Consider the following 18,634-nt stretch of genomic DNA (forward strand, 5'->3'; position numbering starts at 1 on the left):
ATCACTGTTTCCCACATCTTACATGTCAATACACCGCTGAGACATGAAACACTTATCAACATACTACAGTGACAGAAAGTGGCACTCACAGACATTAGAAGCAAGCTTCGGAACTCTGGTCACCAATGGCAGTGGCACATGGAACTCATTCTCAGCACTGGCTAGGAAATTCTGCATTAGAAATATATTTTATATTACATACAGTGACTCTTATTTTGCATTGAGACAAATGGAATATTAGTTAAGCATGCTTCCATACGAAATTATAGGTAGAGTCCAATGAATATTTCTTATGAAAACATTTCAATAGATACTGCTGCTGCTGCTGCTGCTGCTGCTAAGTCGCTTTAGTTGTGTCCGACTCTGTGCGACCCCATGGACTGCAGCCCACCAGGCTTCTCCATCCATGGAATTCTCCAGGCAAGAACACTGGAGTGGGTTGCCATTTCCTTCTCCAATGCATGAAAGTGGAACGTGAAAGTGAGGTCGCTCAGTCGTGTCTGACTCTTAGCAACCCCATGGACTGCAGCCTACCAGGCTCCTCCATCCATGGGATTTTCCAGGCAACAGTACTGGAGTGGGGTGCCATTGCCTTCTCCCTCAATAGATACTAGCTATTATTTATTTAATGCTTCATAAAAGTAGGCACTATTCCAAGTTTTTTTGTTTGTGTTAAATAATATAATGCTTATTGCAACCCTATGAGGCTGGAACTCTGATCTCCATTTGAGACATAAGGAAGCTATGGCTTAGAGCCATAGCTCTAGCATGGATATAGCAAGGTTTCATGTATTTGTCCAAAAGGACATGCTAGAAAGGAACAAGAGGTTTAAACCCTGACAGCCTGATTCTAGAACTTCTATTCTTTACCACTGTCATTTTAAAAATTATCTTTCAATTCACTAATAAAAGTCAAAATTAATATGGAGTAATTTATAACCTTTTGAATTCTAAAGGATATCTTGGGAAGAGATTTGCAGATCTGAAAATTTACAAAATGTATTTAAATACATGGATTTTAATTTTCCACTTGATTCAGGAGAATAAGACCATACTTAATTAACCAAAAGAGAAGAAATATTGATTCTTATTTTATTTTCATATAGCAAAATGGTTAATACTTAAATAAAATTAGTTTCTATGTTCCTAATTTATAGATAATAATTTTCCACTTATACGATGTTTATATTACTATCTTTCTACAGGTATTATAAACTATATTTGTTTCCCTAGAAAATATTACTTTTATAAGAAACATAGTAAGTACAATATTGGATAGTATTCTTTGTTGAATTTAATATTATATTCTATTGGAAACATATCTTGCTACAAGCTCATCAGTCATTCATCAGTCTAAACATTTTCTTGCATAAAATGTACTTTTATGTGAATGGTCCTGGCAAAACTGTGAATGTAACAGATGTTTCAAAAGTTCAGTTAAAATAATCTCAACATTTAAGCAGCATTTTCAGTAAAAAGTTACTGCAATTTTTACATATTTTGCAACTACAAAGAATTAGAATAAACAAAATGTTTGGCAGTGAATCTTGATCAATTTTTAACAGCTTCTCCACTCCCAAATATAACCAAAACAGGGCTATAGATATTTCAATTTGAACCAAGTTGATTTCCCTGTGGTTAAGCCCCAGTCACTGAAAACTTCTGCCTAACATTCAGCAATCAAGAAAAGGTGTTTCTTTCTTTCTTTCTTTTACGGGAAGATAGACTTTTATGTACCTCATTCATGGAATTCGATTTCATGTATGGATTATTCACTCAAAATAATAAATAACTGCCTTGTTGAGCTTAGAACAAACAAAACAAATCTAAAAGGTATAAACTTTTTATTCAAACAAATTTACAGCTATACTCCACCAACTCATTGGCAACAGTGATGTCTACAGATTGTTTTGGAAGTCTTGGATGCCACCAGATGGTGCTCTTACAGAGCCAAATAGAGAAATATTCACTACAAAATTAAAAATAAATAAACAAACAGTGACTCTTTGGACTAGAGAAGCCATTATCTTTCTCTCACATATTCAGAGAATTTCAAGATGTCCAATAATCTATGACTGAAATCACACTTCATGATCTGAAAATTTTGGTCTCATAAAAAATCAAAATAGCAATAACTGAACATCAAGTGTTTGTAAATTAGCAGGACTCTTGATATACATATATATGTCTCTAGAAAGCCTGTTCAAAAATAAGAACTCAAATGTGAAATACTATCATTAAATATTATTTTTAAATGTATTAACATGTCTATAGAAATTTATCATAATGTTAAATTTATCAGATGCTCATTAGAAACTATGGCACATATGAATATATATGCATATATCTAAATGAACATTTATTATTATAAATGAAAATGTATAATACATAGACTTGAAATGCACTTATAGCAAATTAGTTCAATTCAGTCACTCAGTCGTGTCTGACTCTTTGTGACCCCATGAACCGCTGCACATCAGGCCTCCTTGCCCATCATCGACTGCCTGAGTTTACCCAAACTCATGTCCATTGAGTTGGTGATGCCATCCAACCATCTCATCCTCTATTGTCCCTTTCTCCTCCTGCCTTCAATCTTTCCCAACACCATGGTATTTTCAAATAAGTCAGGTCTTCACATAAGGTAGCCAAAATACTGGAGTTTGAGCTTTAACATCAGTCCTTCCAATGAACACCCAGGACCAATTTCCCTTAGGATAGACTGGTTGGATCTCCTTGCAAGTCCAAGGGACTCTCAAGAGTCTTTTCCAACACCAAAGTTCAAAAGCAACAATTCTTTGGTGCTCAGCCCTCTTTATAGTCCAAATCTCACATCCATATATGACTACTGGGAAAACCATAGCCTTGACTAGACGGACCTTTGTTGACAAAGTAATGTCTCTGCTTTTGAATATGCTGTCTAGGTTGGTCATAACTTTCTTTCCAAGGAGTAAACATCTTTTAATTTCATGGCTGCAATCACCATCTTCAGTGATTCTGGAGCCCAGAAAAATAAAGTCAGTCACTGTTTCCCCATCTATTTGCCATGAAGTGATGAGACTGGATGCTATGATCTTAGTTTTCTGAATGTTGAGCTTTAAGCCAACTTTTTCACTCTCTTCTTTCACTTTCATCAAGAGGCTCTTTAGTTCCTTTTCACTTTCTGCCATAAGGGTGGTATCATCTGCATATCTGAGGTTATTGATATTTCTCCTGGAAATCTTGATTCCAGCTTGTGCTTCTTCCAGCCCAGCATTTCTCATGATGTACTCTGCATATAAGTTAAATAAGCAGAGTGACAATATACAGCCTTGACATACTACTTTTCCTATTTGAAACCAGTCTGTTGTTCCATGTCCAGTTCTAACTGTTGTTTCCTGACCTGCATACAGATTTCTCAAGAGGCAGGTCAAGTGGTCTGGTATTCCCATCTCTTTCAGAATTTTCCACAGTTTTTTGTGATCCACACAGTTAAAGGCTTTGGCATAGTCAATAAAGCAGAAATAGATTTTTAACAGATATCAAAATAATAAGTGTCTGTGTTCACCCAAAGCATTGATTGATAACAATAGGGATACTCAAAGTTTGTCCATTTGAAACAGCAGTACAAATTTGATGAAAACAAATTACTGAGGGAAAAAACCGAAATAATTATTTACTAATCTGAATCACAGAGAAACAGGACATGCCTAACATTTGTTGGGTATTCATCTTTAAAGATTCAGGATGAGAATGTCATTGTATTTTTCCTTCAAAATCAACCTGACCATTGGCACTTTTCACCAAGAATCCATTAAAATTTAGTTCATGCATTCTTTGCCTTCATTAGTTTCGATGATTCCAATCTCTGGTAATTTAGAGTTTTGTACAATATCTCAGAACCATAAAACAGTAAAAATGGAGGCCAGCACTTATCATCTGCTGTGTTTAAATCCACATATCTGTTGATTTGGGGCAAGTTATCATATGTCTCTAAGCCTTACATTTATCCTCTATAAGATATGATAACTAAATAGTACCTGTGTTATAGTGTTATTTTTTTTTTGCTTGAGGATAAAATAAATGGGTATACACAGGTGTGTACACGTATGTTCCTTGAACAATGTGTTTAGCATATAATGTGCTTTTAAATGCTAGCTATTATCATCATCATTATGGTTGCTGTTGTGAATGGGCACATGACAAAATAATAAAAGATAGACAATTCAAGGAGTTCTTGTTTACAAATTATGTTACTTTAAAGATTTCTGCTATTCAGTGATTATGACATTATCATTTAAACAACAAAGATATAAATATCCCATCAATATTAGATAAGTAAATATCATTATAATGCTGAATAGTAGTTTTGTTTCATTTTTTAATATTTTATGCATAGGGGTTGTAAGCTCTAGTAAAACAAGTAATATCTAAAAACACAGTATCATAGTTACTGTTTTTAGTGTCACTTTTAATGATCTTGGAAAAAAGCACAAAAATTTCAGTCTTTATGATTCACGAAAACCAAAAGTCTGACGATCTATAATAGATTCTGCCTTTAAATGTAGGCAGAATGCCTACATTAGTTCATATTCTCCTTCAACACCTTCCACCATCTACCCTTTATTTTCATAGACAATTTGTTATTTTCAATTCAAAATATGTACTGAGTTAACAGTATCTCTTTTTATTCTTGATTTTAGGTAGATAACAGATATCAAAATGTTGTGCTTGAAATTTGCAGTCCATGGGTTTGCAGAGAGTCAGACATGACTTAGTGACCGAACAACAATGTGTGTGTGTGTGTGTGTGTGTGTGTGTGTGTGCATGCACATGTGCCTGTGCTTAGTTGCTCAATTGTGTCCAATTCTTTGCAACCACATGGACTCCAGCCTGCAAGGGTCCTCTGTCCATGAAATTTTCCAGGCAAGAATACTGGAGTGAATTGCCATTTTCTACAGGGAATCTTCCCCACCCAGGGATCAGAATGGAATCTCCTGCATTGGCAGGTGGATTCTTTACCACTAGCAATACCTGGGAAGCCTATCTATCTATCTATATACACACGGCTGTGTCCAGCTTTTTGCGACCCTACAGACTGCTAGCCTTCCCAGCTCCTCTGTACATGGGATTCTTCAGGCAAGAATACTGGAGTGGGTTGCCATGCCCTTCTCCATATATATGTGTGATATATATATATATATATATATATGTAATATATTTATTTATTTCAATAATTTAACAAAATTTAAATTACTGAAATAAATTATTATGCATACTTTTTCATAGAATATTTTTTTAAAATATCCTGGATGTAAATATGACTACATCTCCTTAAGATCTTCATTTGTGTTTTTTAATAGCATCAGTATGAAAAAACTATGATTAGCAAATATTCCTTCATTTGCTGAAAGTAAAAACTCAAAGACAGCCTCCCTTTAAATTTCAGCCTCCATTTTAAAAGATACTTGCTGTCTGGGTCATAAAACTTCAGAAAAAACTCTGAAGATTTATCAGAGCCTATATTTTAAAAACTTCATCTCTTGTCCAAAGTATTAGCAAAATGCTTAAGAGTTTGAATAAGTGACTAGAGTGTGTCTTTTTCCTCTGAATTATTTATTTATTCTTCGGTTTTTCCCTAGTGGAGGTGATAATAAGCAAATGGCAGGAAGCCAGGGATGTGTTAATGCGAAGGAAATGGGAGATACTAATGCTCAAAAGGTAAAGAAGAGAGATAAATAAAAAGTGAATTAAGTTTCTAAAAATTGGAATATTTGCAAATACAGGATGAAATACTATTTTATTAGAATTAGGACATTATGGAAATTTAACTATTAAAAACAATTTAGCTATGAATTACATTCTGTACTTGGCTAAATTACAAGCCTTTCAAAAACATTTCCTCCCTTATGCTTATATTGTTGTCCTTTATCTTCTGAAAAGACTGTCCCTGATTTCTGGCTTCATCCAGTTGTTCTCTTCCCCTTATATTGCTCTCCTGTATTTCTCTTTCCCACCAACACATTCAGTATGTAAACCACACTCCATTTTTTTTTTTTTTTTTTCAAAAACTACTCAACAGTACCAACTATTCATCTTCCTTTCTTTTGAATAATTATGGCATAGTAAATAATATGGCATATTAACTATGCCATATGGATACTATGGATACAGTTTTGGCATATGGATACTATACAATTAATTTCCTTTGCTATTACTTCAGGTCTATCAGTCTTTGCTTCCCAAACATTCACCACTTAAGACCAAAGACATGACTTTATTGCTTCTATATGCAGGCCTCTCTGTCCTCCCCTGATCTGATTCAGTGAAGATTGTACAGTAGATATGTTCAAATGCATAACATAATGGATCTGAGTACCATACACAGGAATTTAAATTCCTCTCAATATGACCAAAATATTTTTTTCCATTCAAGCTTTAAGAAGTGCATGGATAGAGGGGAAACATGATATGAGATGTCTCCAAATAACTGGCAAAGAAGATAACTTGCTCATGTTATTTCACAGTTGGTTTTGACAACTGTTAAACGAGATACATCCTTAAAAATGTTCTAACAAGTAAACAAAATTTGAGTTTCACTCTTGAAATTTTGTGATGGATACTCAGAAAATTAGGGTGAAGACAGAGAACTAGAGTTGAATGTTTTATTATAAACTAACAAGATTTATTTACAGGAGTAAAAAACTACAGAGTTGAAATGAATGAGAAAAAGGGAAAAAATGGATCTTATAATCTTATCATTTGGAAAGAGATTTTGATAATGAGAGTAGTAGGTGAAGAAGAAAGGAAGGCTGGAAAAATTCACACTATGATTTACACATTCTTTAATGCTCTTTGGGAAAGATAAGTAAACATAAAATTGAGAATTATTTCCATGATCATGGATGCCAACACTGTATTTCTTTTAATATTCTTTTGTATATTATAAAGTTTATCATAGACACTAGCCCCACAGGATCCTGGATATTACTTGAATTACATATAAAAATTAGTGTAATTTATAATGCAATTTATACATTTCAAGCTAACTGATAATTATATTACCTAACAAACTCTTTCCTGGATAAATTGCACTACACTGTTAGGCAAATTACCTAGAAGCATGAGTATGGAATTTCAAAAAATGATAGTTGATATTAAAGGCTATATTAGGATTTAACTTCATTTCCTCTTTATATTAAGCAGAGAAATATAGTGCACTTCAGAATTCAATAGTTTTACTATAAACTATACTATAGCAACCCATTATTCTTGGATTGCCAAATATTTCCTATGCATATTTATTAGATAGCCTTACTGAAGAGAGAAAGTAGTAAAAATTCACTTTAATACTAAAAGAAATTGACACAATAGAGGTAAAATTAGCAGTATTGTTTTTCCTAAGAAGATGTGATACATTTAGATGATAGGACGTAGCCACCTATTTTAAAAATTATTTTCCTGCTCAGTTAAAAATATAAATAAAGGGCATCACAACCTCCACATTTCTGGTACAATCAGATATTAAACAATGTAATAACCAGCTTCTTTGGTAATGGTTCAGTTGCTAAGTCATGTCTGACTCTTTGTGACACCATGGACTATAGCTTATCAGGCTCACCTGACCTCTACTATTTTCCAGAGACTGCTCAAATTCATGTCCATTGAATTGGTGATGCTAGCTAACCATTTCATCCTCTGCTGCCTCCTTCTCCTTCTGGCTTCAGTCTTTCTGAGCAACAGGGTCTTTTCTATTGAACTAACTCTTCACATCAGGTGGGCAAAGTATTAGAGTTTCAGCTTCAGCATCAGTCTTTCCAATGAATCTTCAGTGTTGATTTCCTTTAGGATTGACTGGGTTGATCTCCTTGCAGTCCAAGGGATTCTCAAGAAGCTTCTCCAACACCACATGTCAAAAGCATCAATTCTTTGGTGCTCAGCCTTCTTTTTGGTTCAACTCTCCAATTCACACAAAACTAATGGAAAAACCATAGCTTTGGCTATATGGACTGTCGGCAAGGTGATGTCTCTGCTTTTAAATGCTGTCAAGGTTTGTCATAGTTTCCTTCTAAGGAGCAAGCATCTTTTAATTTCATGGCTGCAGTCACTATCAGCAGTGATTTTGGAACCCAAGAAAATAAAGTCTGTTATTGCTTTCATGCTTCCCCTTCTATTTACCATGAAGTGGTTGGTCTGGATGCCATGATTTTACTTTTTTGAATTATGAGTTTCCTGCCAGGTTTTTTATTCTCCTGTTTCACCCTCATCAAGAAACTTTAGTTTCTCTTCACTTCCTGCCATTAGACTGCTACCATCTGCATATCTGAGGTTGTTGAGATTTCTCCCAGCAATCTTGATTCCAGCTAGTGATTCATCCAGTTCATCAGTTCACATAATGTACTCTGCATAGAAGTTAAATAAGCAGGGTGACAACATATAGCACTGTCATTTTCCTTTCCAAATTTAGAACCAGTCCATTGTTCCATGCCCAGTTCTAACTGTTGCTTCTTCACCTTCATACAGGTTTCCTTAGGAGACAGGTAAGGTTGTCTGGTATTTCCATCTCTTTAAGAATTTTCCAGTTTGTTTTGATCCACACAGTCAAAGGCTCTAGCATAGTCAATGAAGCAGAAATAGATGTTTTTCTAGAACTCCCTTGCTTTCTCCATCATTCAACAAATGATCTCTGCCTCCTCTGCCTCTTTGAAATCCAGCTTGTACATCTAGAAGTTCTCAGTTCATATACTGCTGAAACCTAACTTGATGGTTTTTTAGTATAATCTTACTAGCACATGAAATGAGCACACTTATATGGTAGTTTGAATATTTTTAGGCATTGCCTTCTTAGGATTAGAATGGAAACTTTTCCAATCCTATGGCCACTGCTGAGTTTTCCAAATTTGCTGGCATATTAAGTGTAGCACTTTAACAAGATCATCTTTTAGGATTTGAAATAGCTCAGCTAGAATTCCATCACTTCCACTAGCTTTGTTCTCAGTATGCTTCCTAAGGCCCTCTTGACTTCACAGTCCAGGATGTCTGGCTCTAGTTGAGTAACCAAATCATCATGATTATCTGGGTCATTAATACCTTTTTCATATAGTTCTTCTATGTATCTTGCTACCTCTTCTTAACCTCCTCTGCTTCTGTTAGGTCCTAGCCATATCTGTCCTTTATGGTGCCCATCCTTGCATGAAATGTTACCTTGGATCTCCAATTTTCTTCAAGACACCTTTCCCAGTCTAATATTTCCCCCTACTTCTTTGCATTGTTCATTTAAGAAGGCTTTCTTATATCTCCCTGTTATTTTCTGGAACTCTGCATTCAGTTGGTTATATTTTTCCCTTTCTCCTTGTCTTTTGCTTCTCTGCTTTTCTCAGCTATTTGTAAAGCCTTCTCAGACATTCACTTTGTCTTCATGCATTTCTTTTTCTTTGGGATGTTTTTGGTCACTGCCTCCTGCATAGTGTTGTGAATCTCCATCCATAATTCTTCAAGCACTCTATCTGCCAGATCTAATCTCTTGAGTCTATTTGTCACCTCCACTGTATAACTGTAAGGGATTTGATTTAGGTCATACCTGAATGACCTAGTGGTTTTCTCTACTTTCTTCAATTTAAGCCTGAATTTTGCAACAAGGAGCTCATGATCTGAGCCATAGTCAGCTTTAGGTCTTGTTTGTGAGGACTTTATAGAGCTTCTCCATCTTTGGTTGCAAAGACTATAATCAATCTGATTTCAGTACCGGCCATCTGCTGATGTCCATGTGTAGTCATCTCTTAGACAGTTGGAAAAGGGTGTTTGCTATGACCAGTATGTTCTCCTGGACAAAACTATTTGCCTTTGCTCTACTTCATTTTATACTCCAAAGTCAAACCTGCCTGTTATTCTGGGTATCTCTTGAATTCCTACTTTTGCATTTCAATCCCCTATGATGAAAAGGACATCTATTTTTGGTGTTAGTTTTAGAAGGTCCAGTAGGTCTTCAGAGAATCAGTAAAATTCAGCTTCTTTAGCAGCAGTGGTTGGGGCTTAGACTTGGATTTACTGTGATGTTGAATGGTTTGCCTTGGAAATGAACTGAGGTCTTTCTGTTGTTTTTGAGACTGCACCAAATACTGCATTTCAGACTCTTTTGTTGACTATGAGGGCTACTCCATTTATTCTAAGGGATTCTTGCCCACAGTGGTAGATATAATGGTCATCTGAATTAAATTTGCTCTATTCCATCCATTTTAGTTCACTCTTTCCTAAGATGTTGATGTTTAATCTTGTCAACTCCCGCTTGTTTACATCCAATTTACCTTGATTCATGGACCTAACTTTCAAGGTTCCTGTGTGATATTATTCTTCTTTATAGCATCAGACTTTACTTTCACCATTGTACACATCCACAACTCAGCGTCCTTTCTGCTTTGTCCCAGCCACTTCATTCTTTCTGGAGCTATTAGTAATTGCCCTCCACTCTTTCCTAGTAGGGTTTCCCTAGTGGCTCAGACAGTAAAGAATCTGCCTGCAATGCAGGAGATCCAGGTTTGATTCCTGGGTTGGGAAGATCCCTTGGAGAAGGGAATAGATACCCACTCTTGCCTGGAGAATTCCATGGACAGAGGAGCCTGGCTTGCTACAGTTCATGTGGTCACAAGGAGTCAGACATGACTGAGTGACAAACACTTTCGCTCACTTCCTTAGTAGCATATTGGTCACCTTCCAACCTGGGGCTTCATCTTGCAGTGTCATTTTTTTTTTTTTTTTTTTTTTTGCCTTTTCATAGCGTCTGTGGATTCTCTAGGCAAGAATACTGGACTGGGTTGCCATGTTATCCTCCAGTGGATATTCTGTCAGCACTGTTTGCTATAGCCCATCTGTCTTGGGTGGTCCCGCACAGCACAGTTCATAGCTTCATTGCATTACACAAGCCCCTTTGCACAACAATACTCTGTTTCATGAAGGGGTCTTTGGGGATAAGTCAGTCTATTTATTAATATAATTAAAGACTCTAAATAAATAGATAAACACTTAGGTCTATTCAATCTCAAGCAAAGACCGACTCACTATCATATTAATTTTTAGCTATTTTCAAGGGAAAAAATGGTCAACTGCATTATGACCAGCAATCTTGTAAATGGATCTGGATTAGAATTTGGCTTGTGAGTTATAATCTGTGTGTTCTGTCTATCTATCTATCTATCCATCCAAATTCACAGCAAAATGACTAAATGAAGTTTATCTGACTCTAACCATAAATTCGGAGAAGGCAATGGCACCCCACTCCAGTACTCTTGCCTGGAAAATCCCATGGACGGAGGGGCCTGGTGGGCTGCAGTCCATGGGGTCCCTAGGAGTCGGGCACAACTGATCGACTTCACTTTCACTTTTCACTTTCATGCATTGGAGAAGGAAATGGCAAACCACACCAGTGTTCTCGCCTGGAGAATCCCAGGGATGGTGGGCTGGGCTGCCATCTATGGGGTCACACAGAGTCGGACATGACTGAAGCGACTTAGCAGCAACCATAAATTAAGTTTTCCCCTGATTTAGTCAAGCAAAAAATTATGTACAAGTTAATATAGTGATATTTTCATACTAACATAAATTACAAATAAACTGGTCAAGATAGGGATGCCTAAAGAAACTATTTCTAAGTTTTGATTTTTCATTTCATTAAAATAAGCATTTTAAAAATAATATTGATCAGGAACAACATTAATAAAGCTTCAAATTATTTATGAAAAGTAATATTTTGATCATCTTACTCAAAACATGTGTAGAACAATCAATGAGAAATATGAAAAAGAAGGAAATTAAATGCAAGTCTTTCATTCAGTGCAATCAATCTGAAGACAAATCAACCCTTCAGAAGTTTGCTCTTGATGACTTTCTGTATTATTTTACACTGACTTTACCTCCTCCTTCACATATAAGCAATTCAACTTTACAGAAAGGTGGGCACAGCCAGCCATCAGCTCAGAAATGGAAAATTGTAATAACTATATTTTCAGACATAATTCACAGGTAAAACCTGGTGGGAATTGCTTTCCCCTGTGTGGACTTTTAAGGAAGATGCATTCCACAAAATATTTGTGCATTCATTTTTTTTTTCTGAAGATTATTGGATTTTCTGAGATGCAGATGATGATACAGGCAATGCTATAGCTCACTATCAAATTAACAGCTCTGGAATTCAACAGCAATCTGTTGACATAGATTGACTCCCATGTCATTTTTTTTTTTTCTCTTTTGGTTGGGAAATACAATCTTTAATGGCCGAATGAATTTCTCTCCACACATTGACTAATAGTAAATCTTTTTAGATCTCATTCAGCTTTATCGTTCCCTCTGGCAGTTTAGTAGTTGGTCTAAATTTATTGAGGTCCAACAGAATGCAATTGAAACCTCCCTTTGAAATAAAGTTCCTGGCTTGAAGAAAAAAAAAAAAAATCCATAAAAAGCCTCATCCTTGGGATAGCAACTTTTATAACACAGAATTGATCTCAATAGTTCTTAGATGTTGGCCTCAGATAATAGTTTACATTGCATTATTGGATATGAACTTTGAACTCTGAGTCTCTTCTCTTCCTTTTTCTTTCTCTTTTACTAGGACATGCACACATATTCTTGCTTACCACACAAAAGTGAATTCAATCTTAAATTAAATATAAAAAAACTCTCTAGCATTTTTCTCTTCCCTATAAAACTCAACAAGGCAATAATAGGAAACCAGTAACCTGCTTTTAAGCAGATTGTTCATGTTGCATTTATTCTCACATATATATTGGAATGTTTCTTTAAGATTAAGTGGAGGAGACCAAAATTAATAACTTTATAAAAACTCTCACTAGTCTCTTGAAATAATTATGCTTATGAGTTTTGTACAATAAGAACTTCTTAAAGGTGTAGGACTTCACTGTGGCCTAGCCCTTCTCTTGAATGAAATTAAAATCCAAACCATGAGCAATATGCAAACAACATAATTCTAAAACAATACCTGGATATAAGTCATAGCTCTGACTGTGTCAATTTCCTTTGCTAATGAAGTTTTCTAGTTTTACTTTGTTTATATTTTTTAATTTCCCAAAGGAAATCTCATCTATGACTTCGATATGTACCGCTCTATGGAAACTACTCTTGTGTTTGTAGCTGAACTGGTGGAGAAAGGATACAGAGTGTCTGCATTTCTGATTTCTTGACACATTCTTTATTCTTATTACCATATGTAACAAATTTCTTATTACAATAAGAGAATTTACTCTTCTTAGCATAAGGAGAAAGGATTTCTAAGGGAGGCAGACAGACTGTAACTGTGGGGAAAAAAAAAAAGACTCTGAGATTTCAGAATCAACTATCATCATACCTCAGAGCTCTAACATGAAAAGAACTTGCCTCTGTCTTACAAACATTCTGAATCATGGTTCTTGATTTCTGTTTCATGAGATTCCCAAAGACTTTCAATTACAATTCAGAATACCTGAGCAGTTTGTTGGGAAAAACAATTACTTACCATATTTATTTTTGTTAACTTCTGCAATCATAAAAATAGGCAATTATTAGCATTAATTAAGTAATGATTATAATTAGTGAATTTATTAAATTAAATATAGTTAATAAATAATTAGTATTAATAGCACCAATGACTTAGACAACAAGTAAAATGTAGAGATATTTCATATCACTGTGATAGTTGTAAATTTGTGAATACTATTAATATTTACCTTTATTATTACTTCAAACTTTTGGTACGTGAACTATTGTTTGATCATGTCATTTATTTCTTTATAAATTACAAATATATTACCATATTGCAAACTTTTAAAAATATTTTGATGATGTATTTCTGAGCTTTCTTTGCAATCATTTGCTTTCCTTTATGCGTGTATTTTGTATAGGTTTTTAGAGCAGCTTTAGGTTCAAAGCAAAATTCAACAGAAAGTATACAGAATGCCCATATACTCCTTGCTGTGATACACACACACTGTATGATACACGCACCTCTCCCACTTACCAACATTCTGCATTAGAGTGGTACTTTTGTTATCTATATTAAAAATCATTATTAATCAAAGACTATAGTTCATATTATGGATGTGAGAGTTGGACTGTGAAGAAGGCTGAGCACTGAAGAATTGATGCTTTTGAACTATGGTGTTGGAGAAGACTCTTGAGAGTCCCTTGGACTGCAAGGAGATCCAACCAGTCCATTCTAAAGCAGATCAGCCCTGGGATTTCTTTGGAAGGAATGATGCTAAAGCTGAAACTCCAGTACTTTGGCCACCTCATGCAAAGAGTTGACTCATTGGAAAAGACTCTGATGCTGCGAGGGATTGGGGACAAGAGGAAAAGGGGACAACAGAGGATGAGATGGCTGGATGGCGTCACTGACTCGATGGACGTGAGTCTGGGTGAACTCCGGGAGTTGGTGATGGACAGGGAGGCCTGGCGTGCTGCAATTCATGGGGTTGCCACGAGTCGGACACGACTGAGTGACTGATCTGATCTGATCTGATAGTTCATATTAGGGCTCACTTCTGGTATTGCATGTTCTATGGGTTTTGACAAATATAATGAAATGTATTCATAGTTGCAGTATCATACAGCATAGTTTCACTGCTCTAAAAAATCCTCTGTGTTCTACCAATTTGTTCCTCCCTTCCTTCCTAACCTCTGGCAGCCACTGATCTCTATAGTTTTGCCTTTTCCAGAATGTCATATAGTTGGAATCATACAGTATGTAATCTTTCTATATTAACTTCTTTCACTTAGTAATAAGCATTTCACTTTTCTCCATGTCTTTTCATGCCTGAATAGCTCATTTCTTTTTAGCACTAAATAATGTTCCATCATCTGGATGTACCAAGTTTATTTGTAAACTCACTTATTGAAAGACTGTTGGTCACTTCCAAGTTTTGGTAATATGATTAAGCTGTTATAAACATGTATGTGTAGGATTTTGTTTGGACATAAGTTTTAAACTTTGAATAAGTATCATGCAGTGTGATGATATGAAGAGAGTATGTTTAGCTCTAAGAAACTGCCACATTGTCTTCCAATGTGGCTGCTTCACTTTATATTCCCATTAAGAGTAAGTAAAAGTTCTTATTGCTTCACATCCTTGTCAGATCTTAAGTGTATTCAATATTTTTGGCTCTTTGTCATTCTAAAGTTGCAAAATAGTATATTATTGTTGTTTTAATTTGTAGTTCCCTAATGACATGTGGGCTTCCCATGTGGTACTAGTGGTAAAGAACCTGCCTGCCAATACAGGAGGTGCTGGAGATGTGGGTTCAATACCTGGATCAGGAAGATCCCTTGGGGGAAGGCATGGCAACAGACTCCAGTATTCTTGCCTGGAGAATCCCATGGACAGAGAAGCCTGGCAGACTACAGTCCATAGGGTCCAAAGAAGTCACACACGACTGAGCGACTCAGCATAGCACATCATAATGACATTTGATGTTGAGTCTCTTCTCATATGCTTATTGATTATCTTTGTATCTTCTTTGCTGAGGTGTCTGTTCATGTATTTTGCCCACTTTTTAATCAAGTTGTTCATTTTATTTTATTGTTGAGGTATACACGTTCTTTATATAACATTCCTTAATCAGATATGTCTTTTGCAGATTTTTCTCCCAAATTTTTGCATGTCTTCTTATTCTTTTCACAGTGACTTTGTTACATAGCAGTTTTTATTTTTTTAATTTTATTTTATTTTTAAACTTTACATAATTGTATTTTAGCAATTATTTCTTTCATAGAACATGCCTCTGGGATTGATCGCTAGATGGTAATAAAATGTCACTGTCATATTCAAGATTTTTTCCTGTGTTATCTTCTAGGATTTTTACAGTTTTCTGCTTTGCATTTAGGCATATGATCATTTTTTTTTTTAATTTTATTTTATTTTTAAACTTTACATAACTGTATTAGATTTGCCAAATATCAAAATGAATCCGCCACAGGTATACATGTGTTCCCCATCCTGAGCCCTCCTCCCTCCTCCCTCCCCATTCCATCCCTCTGGGTCGTCCCAGTGCACCAGCCCCAAGCATCCAGTATCGTGCATCGAACCTGGACTGGCAACTCGTTTCATACATGATATTTTACGTTTCAATGCCATTCTCCCAAATCTTCCCACCCTCTCCCTCTCCCACAGAGTCCATAAGACTGTTCTATACATCAGTGTCTCTTTTGCTGTCTCGTACACAGGGTTATTGTTACCATCTTTCTAAATTCCATATATGCGTTAGTATACTGTATTGGTGTTTTTCTTTCTGGCTTACTTCACTCTGTATAATAGGCTCCAGTTTCATCCACCTCATTAGAACTGATTCAAATGTATTCTTTTTAATGGCTGAATAATACTCCATTGTGTATATGTACCACTGCTTTCTTATCCATTCATCTGCTGATGGACATCTAGGTTGCTTCCATGTCCTGGCTATTATAAACAGTGCTGCGATGAACATTGGGGTACTCGTGTCTCTTTCCCTTCTGGTTTTCTCAGTGTGTATGCCCAGCAGTGGAATTGCTGGATCATAAGGCATGTCTATTTCCAGTTTTTTAAGGAATCTCCACACTGTTCTCCATAGTGGCTGTACTAGTTTGCATTCCCACCAACAGTGTAAGAGGGTTCCCTTTTCTCCACACCCTCTCCAGCATTTATTGCTTGTAGACTTTTGGATCGCAGCCATTCTGACTGGTGTGAAATGGTACCTCATAGTGGTTTTGATTTGCATTTCTCTGATAATGAGTGATGTTGAGCATCTTTTCATGTGTTTGTTAGCCATCTGTATGTCTTCTTTGGAGAAATGTCTATTTAGTTCTTTGGCCCATTTTTTGATTGGGTCATTTATTTTTCTGGAGTTGAGCTGTAGGAGTTGCTTGTATATTCTTGAGATTAGTTGTTTGTCAGTTGCTTCATTTGCTATTATCTTCTCCCATTCTGAAGGCTGTCTTTTCACCTTGCTAATAGTTTCCTTTGATGTGCAGAAGCTTTTAAGGTTAATTAGGTCCCATTTGTTTATTTTTGCTTTTATTTCCAATATTCTGGGAGGTGGGTCATAGAGGATCCTGCTGTGATGTATGTCAGAGAGTGTTTTGCCTATGTTCTCCTCTAGGAGTTTTATAGTTTCTGGTCTTACGTTTAGATCTTTAATCCATTTTGAGTTTATTTTTGTGTATGGTGTTAGAAAGTGTTCTAGTTTCATTCTTTTACAAGTGGTTGACCAGAGTTCCCAGCACCACTTGTTAAAGAGATTGTCTTTAATCCATTGTATATTCTTGCCTCCTTTGTCGAAGATAAGGTGTCCATATGTGCGTGGATTTATCTCTGGGCTTTCTATTTTGTTCCATTGATCTATATTTCTGTCTTTGTGCCAGTACCATACTGTCTTGATAACTGTGGCTTTGTAGTAGAGCCTGAGGTCAGGTAGGTTGATTCCTCCAGTTCCATTCTTCCTTCTCAAGATCGCTTTGGCTATTCGAGGTTTTTTGTTTTTCCATACAAATTGTGAAATTATTTGTTCTAGCTCTGTGAAGAATGCTGTTGGTAGCTTGATAGGGATTGCATTGAATCTATAGATTGCTTTGGGTAGTATACTCATTTTCACTATATTGATTCTTCCAATCCATGAACATGGTATATTTCTCCATCTGTTAGTGTCCTCTTTGATTTCTTTCACCAGTGTTTTATAGTTTTCTATATATAGGTCTTTAGAATCTTTAGGTAGATATATTCCTAAGTATTTTATTCTTTCCGTTGCAATGGTGCATATGATCATTTTAACTTAACATTTTTGTGTATAAGATCTGTGTCTGCATTCACTTTTCTTTTTTTTTTTTCGCATGGATGTTAGTCGTTCTAGCATCATTTGTTGAAGATTATTCTCCATTATATTTTGTTCTAGTGCCAAGGTCAGTTGACTGTATTTCTTGGGGTCTATTTCTTGGTTCTCTATTTTGTCCCATTCATTTGTCTGTTCTTTCCAATAGACAAGTAAAAAACGATACCACACTGTCCTGATTACTCTAATTTTACACTAAGTCTTTAAGTTGGGTAATTAGCATAAGTCACCTGACTTTGTTCTCCTTCAACTATGTTGGTTAATCTGGGTCTGTTACTGTTCCATATAAATTTTTAATCATGTTTTTGATATCCATAAAATAATTTACAGGGATTTTTATTGGGATACAATGGAATTAGATTAATTTGGAAAGAACTAAAATATTATGATATTGAGTTTTCCTGAAAATGAACACAGATTATCTATTTATTCTTGTTTGAATTATTTAATTACGGTTATCAGTTCAGTTCAGTAGCTCAGTCATGTCCGACGCTTTACGACCCCATGAACTGCAGCATGCCAGGCCTCCCTGTCCATCACAAACTCCCAGAGTCCACTCAAACCCATGTGCATAGAGTTGGTGAGGCCATCCAGCCATCTCATCCTCTGTCGTCCCCTTCTCCTCCTGCCCCCAATCCCTCCCAGCATCAGAGTCTTTTCCAATGAGTCAACTCTTCACATGAGGTGGCCAAAGTACTGGAGTTTCAGCCTCAGCATCAGTCCTTCCAATGAACACCCAGGACTGATCTCCTTTAGAATGGACTAGTTGGATCTCCTTTCAGTCCAAGGGACTCCCAAGAGTCTTCTCTAACACCACA

At 35.9% G+C, this 18,634-nt stretch overlaps 1 long non-coding RNA gene across 2 annotated transcripts in view; it reads right to left on the bottom strand.

Annotated features, from left to right (window-relative positions):
* The window catches only part of LOC123330774, a 351,279-nt gene that overhangs the window by 85,491 nt on the left and 247,154 nt on the right, over positions 1 to 18,634 (bottom strand). For both annotated transcript variants that reach the window (XR_006546900.2, XR_006546901.2), the window contains exon 2: positions 90 to 171. This is a non-coding gene — a long non-coding RNA (uncharacterized LOC123330774). The remainder of the gene's footprint in view (positions 1 to 89; positions 172 to 18,634) is intronic.

This window comes from Bubalus bubalis, chromosome 20, assembly GCF_019923935.1.
Source record: "Bubalus bubalis isolate 160015118507 breed Murrah chromosome 20, NDDB_SH_1, whole genome shotgun sequence".
NCBI lineage: Eukaryota > Metazoa > Chordata > Mammalia > Artiodactyla > Bovidae > Bubalus > Bubalus bubalis.